The sequence below is a fragment of the Lynx canadensis genome, chromosome B3 (assembly GCF_007474595.2).
Source record: "Lynx canadensis isolate LIC74 chromosome B3, mLynCan4.pri.v2, whole genome shotgun sequence".
In the NCBI taxonomy this organism is placed as follows: domain Eukaryota; kingdom Metazoa; phylum Chordata; class Mammalia; order Carnivora; family Felidae; genus Lynx; species Lynx canadensis.
This window is the reverse complement of record NC_044308.2, coordinates 77265920-77279057: the sequence shown is the minus strand read 5'-3', so window position 1 is coordinate 77279057 and position 13138 is coordinate 77265920.

The following is a 13138-nucleotide window of genomic DNA, read 5'->3' as shown; positions in this document are numbered from 1 at the left end:
AGAAATGGATTAAAGATTTAAACATATGATGAGAAACCAACTAAAAAGCTTCAATTCAGCACAAGAAACAATCAACCAAATGGAAAGGCAATCTATGGAATGGCAGAAAATATCTGCAAACCACATATGTGAAAAGGGGTTAATATTCACACTATGTAGAACTCACACAAACTCAACACCAAAAAATAATCTCATTATACAGTGGGCAAAGGACCTGAATGTACATTTTTTAAAGAAGACAGACCAATAGTCAACAGGAACATAAAAGGTGCTCTACATTACCAATCATCAGGAAATGCAAATCAAAAGCATAATGAGATATCACATCACAAATGTCAGACTGGCTAATACCAAAAAATCAAGAGATAAATGCTGGTGACAATATAAATAAAAGGTAACCCTAGTTCACTGTTGGTATGAATGCAAACTAGCATAGCTACTATGGAAACAGTATGGAGGTTCACAAAAAATTAGAAGAGAACTACCATATGATCCAGCGATTCCATTTCTGGGTACATATCCCAAAGAAATTAAACCATTATCTTGAAGATACATTTGCACTCCCATTTTCACTGCAGCATTATTCACAATCGCCAAGACATGGAAACAACCTACATATCCACCAAAGAACTAATGGATAAAGAAAACGTATACAATGAAACATTATGCAACCATAAAAAAGAAGGAAATGCTGCCACTTGCAATCACACGGATGGCCTCGGCATTATGCTAAAGTGAAGTAAGAGAAAGAAAAGAAAAATACAGTATGATCTCACTTATGTGCGGAAAACAAAAGAATTTATGGAAATAGCAGATTGGTGGTTGTCAACAGTGAGGGTGTGTACGTATGTGTGGGAGGGTAGGATAAATGGGTACAGGTGGCCAAAAGGGGCAAACTTCCAGTTTAAAGATGAGTAAGTTCTAGGTATATAATATATGGCATGATGACTGTGGTTCACAACACCATACTGTGTATTTGAGAGTTGTTTAGAAAGTAAATCTTGTAAGTTCTGATCATGAAAACAAAAATTCTAACTGTGTGAGGTGGTGGGTGTGTTAACTAACAGTATTATGATCACTTCACAATATCCACATATATCAAATCATCATGTAGCACACTTTCAATATGTCAATTTTATCTCAGTAGAGCTGGAAATTTTGATTAAAAATAGAAAACAAAAAATAAATAAATCTAAGGAGACCCGTGATAGGCAGATATCTGAAACAGTCCCCAGGGATGTCTGTCTCCAGGTACTTCTCTTCTTCTCTACTCAACACTTAGGCTTTGAGTGTTTCATTACATAATTTCCCAAATAGTCTTTCTCTTTTGACCCTATCACTAGCATTTTTTTGTTTTCTTCTTTTTTTAGAATTCACCATCTCTCTGCTTATATTACCCATCTGCTCTTATAGCCTATCTACTCTATCTGTTAGAACCTTTACCATATTAATCATAGTTTTGTTTTTGTTTTTGTTTTGTAATTCCCAGTTGGATTATTCCCACGTAGCTGCTATGTCTAGTTCTGACTCTTCACTTTTTTTTTTTTTTTTTTGCCTTTTGGTATGTTTTATTACTTTTTCTCAATAGTCAGATATGATATACTGAGTGAAAAGAACTGCTGTAAATATGCTTTTAGTAACGTGGTGGTGAAGTGTCTGGAGAGGAGAAGCATTCTATATGATTAGGTTTCAGTCTTTTAGGGAGCCTATGCCACTTCACAATTGTTTAATATTTTTCTCCCTCCTTTGGTGTGACAAGATGGCTAGAGTGGGCTGGAGTTGTTTATTTCCCTCTACAGGCCAGTTAGTTTCTGATACTATCCCAGCCTGTTAGACTCCGGTTAATTTCCCCTGAAGGCAGGCCTTATTTCTTTTTCCTCTTTTTTAAATAAACGTTTATTCTTTTTTGAGAGAAAGTGCAAATAGGGGAGGGGAAATGGGGGGGGGGGGCAAAGGATCTGAAGCAGGCTCTGCACTGACAGCAGTGAGCCCAACGCGGGGCTCGAACTCATAAACCGAATCGTGACATCATGACCTGAACTGAAGCTGGACGTTCAACCAACTGAGCCACCCAGAAGGCAGACCTTACTGAAAAGAGCAGAGTGCTCTGACATATTCCAAATCGGTTTCTTTTACCTTTCCCCAGCAGGAAGAAAGAGGGGATTTTTTCTCTGATGTTTACCACAGCAATCTCACTGAGCTCCTAGAGGTAAACCTCACCATATTTTGGGGGGCCCCTGTCACTGGATCCCCACAGATTTTTTAAACTCAGATTTGTCCACACCTAATTTTCAGCAATTCATCAATTACATTCTGGTTTTCTTATCCAGCCACTGGTTCCTGCAGCAGCCTCTGCCCAGCAGCCTCTGCTCTGGGAGCCCAACTTCTTTATTTGCTCACCTGTCTCCAACCTTGAGGTGCTTGCCTTGTCCTCCCCTCTCTTATGGACCAAAGTAATAGGACCAAAGAGTTATTGATTTTTCAGTCTCTTTAGCTTCTTATTTGTTGTTGGGGTAGAATGGAGAGTTTTGGAGTGCAAATGGAAGTGTTCAATACCCACTCTATATTTTTATATTCATTTACTCCCAGGCTACTCCTCCATTTTCCCGAAGGGCAAGGAATTTCACGGACTTCTTTTTCCCCATTCCTTTTGTTATTAAATTAGGCGTTATCAACAATAATGTGGTGACAACCCTAAATTTCAGTCACACAATTACTTGCCCTCCACAACTCAAATAATAATACCACCACCCTATTTCTTAAGCAACATTCTCTCATGATGACATTCTAGACCTTCCCACTGCTGGTTAGTGGTCTACCTAAGAAGCTTTAATTAGCTCCATCTAATATAAATATCTGAGCTGCCTCCTTTCTTCCCATTAAACTCATCACCTGTTTATTTTACTCTTCAGTTCCTTTCCACTTCATTTCATTTTAACCCTTATACTACCACTAAGCCTCACATGTTTGCTAGATGTAATATAGTCTATTATTCTTCCCAGTTATCCACTCTCTTCCCAATAGAGTTTCATAGATCTTAGATTTGCCAAGCCTCTCTCTACACTGTGTATAGGACCCTATATTCTGCTTGACCGTGTGATATGGCTTGCTTTGTTCTAGGAGACGTCAGTGGGCATGACAAGTGCTGTGTAGAGAAGCCTCTTCTAAGACGACAAACAAGGTACAACACAGCCAAACCAATGCTGACCTGTCCATCTGTCAGCAACCATGCGTGTGTGTTGCTATCATCTACTAAGACTTTAGGGTTGTTTGTTGCCATGGATAAAGCTGACTCCTTCCCAAAATGAGCCCCACGGCTGAGTATCTCTCACCAACGTCCTCTCTTCCACCTTCATTTTCGCCTCGCATACAAACAAGACAAAACAAAACAAACTCAAAAAGGTCTCCCTTCTAAACACATGGTTTCATGTTGTAAAAGCTTGTGATACAAAATACATAAATGTTTACTTTGTTGCCATTATACATTCTCAATTTCCAAACATAGCAAACTCTGAAGGCAATTGATCAGTCTTTTTAGTTATGCTTGATCAACAACTTCTATTCTCTATTGCTATTCCAGACCTCCTCCTCTCAAGTGTCTCAGGCAGCCAGCACACCCTTCTTTCTCAGCAAACTGCCTTGCGTCCCACTTCGCATATTTATTGATCTTTATTCAGGCACTTATTTACATCTGCCGCCATTTTCCTCCCCTTTTCTTCCCATCGCTAGATCCGGTATCACTTTTTCGGTTCAAAAGTAATACCATTACCCATGTTTTACCTAGTGACTACCTCATCTTACATCTTCTTGGAGTTGATAAAACTATTATCTTCTTTGTCTCCTGAGTTACAAATGTATCATCTTTGTTGTTTTTCCATCCTGCAAAACAAAAGAACTCCAAACCTGACTGCGTGGGTCCTTCTACCTAATCTGTCTCTATGACACCCAAACTTTTGAGTGTGGTTTATAACTGTTCCTCTCAAACACACCTCAGCCCTCTTTCATCTGATTTTTATCTCCACCGTTACATATACGCTACTTTGATAAACTTGTCATAACCTGAAATTTTTCTTTATGCTTTTTTTTGGTCATTGTACTGCTCTAGCCTATATTTTTTATATAAAAAATTTGTTTATGTTTATTTTGAGAGAGTTACAGAGCATGAGTGGGGGAAGGACAAAGAGAAAGGGGGACACAGAATCCGAAGCAGGCTCCAGGCTGTGAGCTGTCAGCACAGAGCCCGAGGCAGGACTTGAACTCACAAACCGTGAGATCATGACCTGAGCTAAGGATGCTTCACCGACTGAGCCACCCAGGTGCCCCTAACTGCAGTTTTTGTCACTTTGAAAACAGGTTTTTTGAGTTTTTTTCCCCCACTTATCCCAATGCAGCCTTCTTCCTTGGATTCTTTTAATTTCCTTTCTTTCCTTTATCTGTGATGAATAAATGAATTTTTAAAAACATTTTTTGCTATTATTTGTATTACTAACATAAATGTATCTCATGGTTATTAATAAGTTTAGTTAAAGTGCTTTTCTTAGGAAACTATGTTTATAATGCACAATTTGATTAGGAATAATTAATTTTGCCTTAAGCCATTAAAGAAATTTTCCCTAAGAATGAAATGCTTGTAATGAGTCTTGGAGAATAACATTAAATAGCAGACAAAGAAGAGCACTTCATGAAGTAGGAGAAAATATGGGTAAAAATATATTCTGTAATGGAGAATTCATTGTGGCTAAAGCACCCAGGAGTATAGTAAGGATGTAGCAAATCATGAGATAAGAAGATGTCAGGTCAGGATAGATTTGACCACCAAAGAGCTTGCCAATGTTTTAGGTGGTACCTGTTGTAAGTCGGAGGTCACTGTAAAAATTTTTGAAGGTATTTTTCATGAATGAGGGTTTTATTTGTTTTTTTTTTAATAGAAAGGACTCTCCATAGATGAAGCATGTAGGATTAACCATGAAGAAATGAACTTGAGTATATACACAATGGAATACTACGTGGCAATGAGAAAGAAAGAAATATGGCCTTTTGTAGCAACGTGGATGGAACTGGAGAGTGTTATGCTAAGTGAAATAAGTCATACAGAGAAAGAAAGATACCATATGTTTTCACTCTTAGGTGGATCCTGAGAAACTTAACAGAGGACCATGGGGGAGGGGAAGGAAAAAAAAAAGTTAGAGGGAGGGAACCAAAACATAAGAGACTTTTAAAAACTGAGAACAAACTGAGGGTTGATGGGGGGTAGGAGGGAGGGGAGGGCAGGTGAGGGGTATTGAGAAGGGCACCTGTTGGGATGAGCACTGGGTGTTGTATGGAAACCAATTTGACAATAAATTTCATATTAAAAAAAAAAATGAACTTCACAGTAGTGAGGTGACAGGATATTTGCTGCAATACTGTAGAAAGGCTCCCTCCACCCCTGAGAAGTAAAAACAAAAAAGAAAAACTCAATATATATGTAATACATAATATGTAATATATAAATTTGTTATATTATGTAATATTATACATGTATGGTTATATATAATGAAATAACATGTATGTATACATATGCTTTCAAACTGAAAGAAATGATGTTGACTTTAGGTCCTACATCACTACAGTATGTAACACAAAGGAGTCAACAAAGGCAAAGTCCTAACAAAATTAAATGTTTCAGGGGAACCTGGGTGGCTTGGTCAGTTAAGTGTCCAACTCTTGATCTCAGCTCAGGTCTTGAACTCACAGTCATGAGTTCAAACCCCATGTTAGGCTCCATGTTGGGTATGAAGCCTACTTAAAAAAAAAACAAAAAACAATTTCTGATTTCCTTTATTATACAATGTTGATATTGGGTATATGTTCCTTTTCCTATACTAAATAATATTCAAAATAACCAAAAATAACTCAGCTACTTGTTTTGCAAAATACCTATTCTTGGAAAACTATGAAGCAACTGAACTTACTTATAAGACTAACTTTTAACAGCTTGCTCAAAGTTACTTGTTCTCCAATCCAAAGCTATTATGTCATGAACTCTGCCCAATACCAACTAGTTTCTAGACTTAGAGGATTCACCATGTAATCATCTAGCCCAGGCCTTAAAATCCTATAAATATCTTCTCCTGAATTCCCTGAGACCCTACTTAAACAATGTCAAGATGGCGTTCTACCTTACTTTAAGTGTAATAAACTTAGATGTAATCCATGGATATGTTTTTTAGGTGCTCTTCTGGGGAGTTCATCATACAGTTAATGTACTGATGCCAGTGGTATATTTCACAGTATTATTATTTATTTATATTCAATTCATGCTAGGAAATATTCACAAGACATATTAAGATTTCAAATTGAAGCACACTGCCCTGGAATTATTGATTTTTAGGACACTGGAAGCTGAACAGAAGGATATGGCTTGGAGAAAGATCTACCTCTTCTACTAGTGAGCTCTGTGAGGGATGGCTCTGTGTCTTTTGTATACACTGCTATAATTTCAGGATCTCATGTTATGATTGGCATATAGTAGGAAATGAATAAGTTGAATTAAAAAAAAGGTACCATTGAAGTCACTGCCATCTTAATGTGTGAATTTAACTAGGATTCCATTGGAAATGTTCCCATATACTTGCAGTGGAAAGGAAATTGATTTCAGGATGATAATTAACTATACGATATTTGGTTAGGGACCAACTAATGACAAATTGCTGAGTGGTTACCAGGCCCTCATATTGCTTTTTGAGATTTTATTTTATTTTAGAGAGTGAGAGAGTGCAAGCAGTGGGGAGGGGTAGGGGGGTGGGGAGAGGTAGAGAGATTCTTAAGTAGGCTCCATGTTCAATGTGAAGCCAAGTGGGGTGATACCACAACCTGAGTCTCTGCTCAAGAGACTGGACCACCTAGGCTCCCCCAGGCTCTCATATTCTTAGGGGAAGATATGACCTTGGAAAATTGGATGTATATGGGCAAAAAAATTCCACCTATTATTGTTAAATGAACTGTACTCTTTCTAATTTATTAGTCATTTTAAGTAGGCTTTTATAAACTAAGCATGTTATCAGAGAAATAAGTAAAACCTCTAATACTTTATAAGTACTTAGAGTATTAAAAAACAGAACAATAATTTGTCTTTAGGGTTAACTTTCCTTGTTAGGAAACATCTTGGAAAGAGAAATTCAAACAAACAACCTCTTTGATGGAGAAAAAGAGTCCCTGGCAGGGTCTAAATGGAAAGGGGAAGAATGAAGGGAGGATTAAATTCCTTTGCATCAGAAATATAGAGCCATTTTGTTTGTTTCTGTAGTGATTTCTCCAAAATGAAAAGGGACAAGAGGAAAGGAAGGGAAAATAATCAAAAAGTGTCATAAGAACATACATTATTTGAGCAGACATGACAGGTGAATAATTTACTGGTGAAGACTTGATGAAGTAGAAAAAGAAACAACAATACAACTAATTTTACAGAACAATGAAAGCTATCAGGTAGTCTTAAAAGGACTCTATTTTGGGGATGTTGATTGTTACCCTTTACTAAATTGTTCAGTAAATTACCCAGTGCCCACAAATATTGTGTGGTTTCATGAATGGATAGCTTCACATCTAAGTGTGTGTAGAATGGAAAGTATGGGTAGGATGTGGACTTGATTCATGAAATTTCTGAATCTGTTGAAGGAGAAGCTACTAATCAGAGATAATTATGATAATGTAAGCCACAAAAGTATTTACTCAAATCTTGAGGTAGATTATATTGTCATTAAATTTATGCACACTGTACAATGTAGATTTAACATCATAGATAACTTAAAGGCAAAGTGACACAAGAGCTAAACTAATACAGAATGAAAACAAAATTCCAACACAAAAGCAACCACAAAAATAATTCCGTATACGGAACATACTAAAAAGAAGTATTTCTGTGTATTTATTTGTAGTTAACATGCATAAATATTTTTTTCCACATCCTATACAATCTTAGGCAAAATTGGAGAACTTGAATACAGTATAGTGCATAGACATAGTACATCATTAGTTATCACTTTTGATAATTCTGTATTGTAAAATATAGTCCCTGAATAATCCAATTTCATGTTTTCCCACTAATACTGTTTTTTTCATAGATAATAGAATGTTTGAGGGGATGCAGATTTGATGGAAGAATGTAAAATGATAAATTGCACATTGAAATCACCACATTCAATTAGGATGTGAGCTTGAAAATTTTACCAGCTTTGAACTTATAACTCCACCATTAAACAGGATTTTCAACACCATCAACTAAAATTTGTTCAGTACTCTAATTTGTTATGTCCTTAAGTACTTCAGGAGTATAATTTATTGACATTAACCTGTTTGTAAGGATGTTTAAATTCTATTTGAACAGCCATTAGGATATATTCCATCTAGTCTCCTCCAAAAAATGAAGCAATAATGGAAAAGTCAAAAGCATAATATGCTGATTTTCTTTTCCTTCATGAAAGAAACAAAGAGGAAGAAAGAAGGAAGGGAGGAAGTTGGGGAAGGGAAAGAGGGAGAGCAGTTGTGAATACTGAACACTGAGGAAGTGAGAGGGTTGGACACAATTTGACTGTATCATCCCACCAGTTTCTATTATAAATTAAAATATGACCTCTCAGGTTCATTTTGAAGTCATTTGGAATTTTATGCCATCCATCTGTAAGACTTTGGATTATTTATAAGCCTGAAATGGCCAATAACAATTCATTTTCAATTTCAGAGCTATTTTATCTTTCTTATTATTATTTTTAAGAGACTGAAAGAGCATGTGCACAAGCAGGGGAGACAGGCAGAGGAAAAAAGAGAAAGAAAATCTCAAGCAGGCTCCATGCTAACCAGAGCCCAGCCCAACCCTGGGATCACGTCCTGAGCCAAAACCAAGAGTCAGACACTCAACCAATTGAGCTACCCAGGTGCACCTTTTATCTATATTTTGAAGAGAAAAACAGGTTGGGGGGGGGGGGATTCAAAATCAAATTAATAACCCTGGATTTACCCACAAGGAGAACACTGCAAGGTTTTTGTTGTTGTTGTTAAGCACTTCTCTTCTAACATTCTTTTTTTTTTTTAATTTTTTTTTCAACGTTTTATTTATTTTTTTGGGACAGAGAGAGACAGAGCATGAACGGGCAAGGGGCAGAGAGAGAGGGAGACACAGAATCGGAAACAGGCTCCAGGCTCCGAGCCATCGGCCCAGAGCCCGACGCGGGGCTCGAACTCACGGACCGCGAGATCGTGACCTGGCTGAAGTCGGACGCTTAACCGACTGCGCCACCCAGGCGCCCCTCTTCTCACATTCTTCGTGTAGAAATAAGGAACTCTCTGTGCCACAGTGTACATGACCTGATTCTTTAAACAGAATGCATTCACAGGATCACTGAATAGTCCCATCCTATAGATGCTCTTTAAAGGCAAAATCCCTTGAGAGATTCTTGGTACCTAACCATCCTCTGAACTCAGCAACAGTTTAAAAGCAAGGTAGGGATAAAACTGGTCATTGGCTACACACGAACCTCTCAGGTTCTCCTCAAAATACCTTGGAATTTCCATGTCACTCATTTGTACAGATGTTTTATGTATTTTTAAATTAAATTCTAATGGGAAATATTTACCAAAGAAGGAGGAGAAAAGCCAATTCATTCGCCTTAGGGGTGGAGAAATCAAACTTCCAAAAGTATGAAAAGAGAGAAAATACTATCTGTATATTTTTATTTACCTTTTATATGTTTAAAGGATGAAAAATTAACAGTCATAAGAAACAAGATTAAACTTTTCTAATAATGTATTTCCATAGGATAATACTAAAGCAAATAGCTTTGTGACATTAAAAACTGTATTTGATTTAATGAACAGAAAGATCGGTAGTTATTTTAGCTGGGGATAAGACAAAGTCCTTTATGTTTACAAATTCTGAAATAACTAGATGTTGAGCTGGGGAAAATTTACCCTTTTATTCTGGTGGTTTATTATAAGTAAATGTATTCTAACAACTAGCTTAGCTTTTCATTAAGTTTCTGAAATCCTTCTATCTGGGAATCCAAGGGTTCCCACCGTGATGAAAAGCTTATGACTATTCCTTAAGCTACCATAGTTCAACCAATAAAAAGAATTATGATCAGTTTAAATCTGGGTGGCATTCATCAAATGGTAACCCAGGGGTGAAAGGTCCTATATCCCATTTTCAATTCTTTGAACCATCTACTGAACTAATATATTTTTGTCTTTAAATGTCCTAAAAGATTTAAGATGTCCTCATGCTTATAGGATTTTGAAATTTTATTTTAAGGAATGAAAAGAAATTTGCTCTGTGAGCAGGTTTTTCAGTTTGGCCTGAGGCCTTTGATTCAGGGAACAAGCAATCTCCAACTCTCTCTACAGGAGAGATGTCCCCTTTCAACCTGTCTCTTGGTCCAATCCAAATCAATGAACTCAAGACCCAATATACCAGGTCTTAAAAATCCATTTAGAAAACAATTGCTCCATTCAAAGTTCATCTCCTTCCTTTATCAGAAATTGCTGGAAATGTAATTTTGCAGCAAGCATTTCATTTCTTGTCTTGAAATAGATTGAGGTAAATGTAAAGCCAGCGATTGGATAAATATAATGTCTTGGGTTGATGCCACAATGCAATATTTGGTGGTGTGGTCAGTACTGATGGATGTTCTGTATAGTTACTCAGTTGTATCATGGGACAAATTCCCATGACTCTATTTAAAACACCATGTGGCTCTTCTCAATCACTATTACCCCAAGTACTTTGGCACAAATACAAAACCATAAGGGATTAGCGCTGAGCACACAAGTCCAATTCATCTTTGCTCTGCATAGATTCTCCTTCATACAATCAACTGTATTTGTGCACAATTTATTTACCAAGCTGCACTGCATGCTGTAAATAACACAACAAAGATTAGCCCTCCTTCAGAAATCACTTCTAGGAGGTTATAAATAGAAGCCTGTGCTCACTAATCTCCAATAGTACACTTAAGGATTAAACCTGATGAAGTTAACACATACATGGACACACACAGAAGCACTACAGCCACAGCAACACAACGTTTAATGAAAGTCTCTTCATTTTAATGTCACGAAAACATATTTATCTTCTTTAGTACCTGCTATCAAGGTACATACCGTTCAATATAAAAGAGGGGGAAAACAAAGAGGATTTTCTTTGCAAAGTAATAAAAAACAAAATATCAGTAATGCCTTTAGAAAATATCTTTGGGGTGCCAGGGTAGCTCAGTCAGTTAAGCATCCTACTTCGGCTCAGGTCATGATCTCACAGCTCGTGAGTTACAGCCCCACATAGGGTTCTGGGCTGACAGCTTAGAGCCTGGACCCTGCTTCAGATTCTGTCTCCCTCTCTCTCTGCCCCTCCTCTGCTCATGCTTTGTTTCTCTCCCTCTCTTTCTCTCAAAAATAAATAAACATTAAAAGAAAAAAAGAAAATACCTTTTGGAAATGTAGAGGTTACATTTTCTGGCACACTGATACCCAGACGGCATAACATAGGAATGAATCAAATGATATAATAAGTAACTTGCGTATCAAGAACAATATCCAGTCACTATCATGTACTTCAAATTGATAAGTTTCCACTTCTTTAAAAATGAAAGCGTTATTATTTTCTAAAACATCTAACACTTAAACAATTGTCAATACACCAACATTTTTTTTTCTAGTGTCCTCAGTTCCTGGGCTGGATAGTTAGTGATTTAGAAACTTTGTTGTCTCTACTATTCAAGTAAAGAATATGTGATCCGTATTTTTAACACCTAAATAAATTTTATGGCCATTTTTTTATTAGTAGTATTCATACTAATCACAATCCTATAGTAACTCACTTCAGTAGGACAAATATTACAATTAGAATGATACAAAGGTTTAACATGTTCCCGGCACAAGGATGACATACACATTTCTTAAGTATTCCATAAATGCATGCCCAGGCAGACACCCACACACACATACACACATGCAACTATGTATCTTCTTCCATAAAATAAAAAATCTTGATACATTGTTAAAGCATATGCTTATGACCATAACTTACAAACACAGATATATTTTGAAATTTTTGTAATTTTCCAATTTTTTCAGTTTGAAATCATTCTTTGTAAGTAACTTTAAATTTTTTTAATGTTTATTTATTTTTGAGTGGGAGAGAGACAGAGTGTGAGTGGGGGAGGGGCAGAGAGAGAGGGAGACGCAGAATCTGAAGCAGGCTCCAGGCTCTGAGCTGTCAGCACAGAGCCCCATGCAGGGCTCAAACTCACAAACCAGGAGATCAAGATGTGATCTGAAGTCAAATGCTTAACCGACTGAACCACCCAGGTACCCCTGTAAGTAACTTTTTAAAATTTCTCCAGAAATACTTGATTTTTTTTTTTTCTGTATTGCTGGAACTCTATAAACACACAATCCTGTATTTTAGGATATTATTCTTTTTTCTCTCTGAAAGCTTTTCTTCTTATTTCTGTTTCTAGTGTTACAACATAGCTTGATAAAGTATATTTAGGTGGGACTTCAAATTCACTGGGCTGGTACTGGGTGACTGCCTTTGCCTTTCTAGGGACTCTTATGCATTATTTCTGTGTTAATTTTCCCTCATTTCATTTTTGTCTGATATCCTAGGACTTCCATTAAAAAAATTTAAACATCTGGATCGTTTCCCCTGTTTTTCATCTCTTTGCCTTCTTTCCTGTTTTTCCGATTTTCTCTCCTTTATCTTCCAAACTTTCTAGATTTTTTTTCAAGAGCCTCCAAGTCTATTGTTTTGGATGCATAAACACCTCTTTTCTTCTTAAGGATATGAGTTAGGGGGTTTTTGCCTTTTTGTTTTCCCTTATTTTCATCCCCTCAGTTTCTCCTGGGTTGTTTTGTTTTGCCTATTTCTTTTATTCTTTGCTTTTCTTGGTGGAGGCTTCACTAAATGTGACAGTTTCAACTACTAAAGAATTCACAGGACTCGCAATTACAAAGCTTAAGAATCTACCAGTTATTTCAAGAAAAGAACAAAAATGGCAGCAGCATTGAAGTAAGGAACTGCATCGCAACGCAAGCTGCTTCACGGAACAAATCAGAAGCCACGAGCTAGCTCTTAATTGTCCCCCATCTGCAGGACTGTAGCTAATGT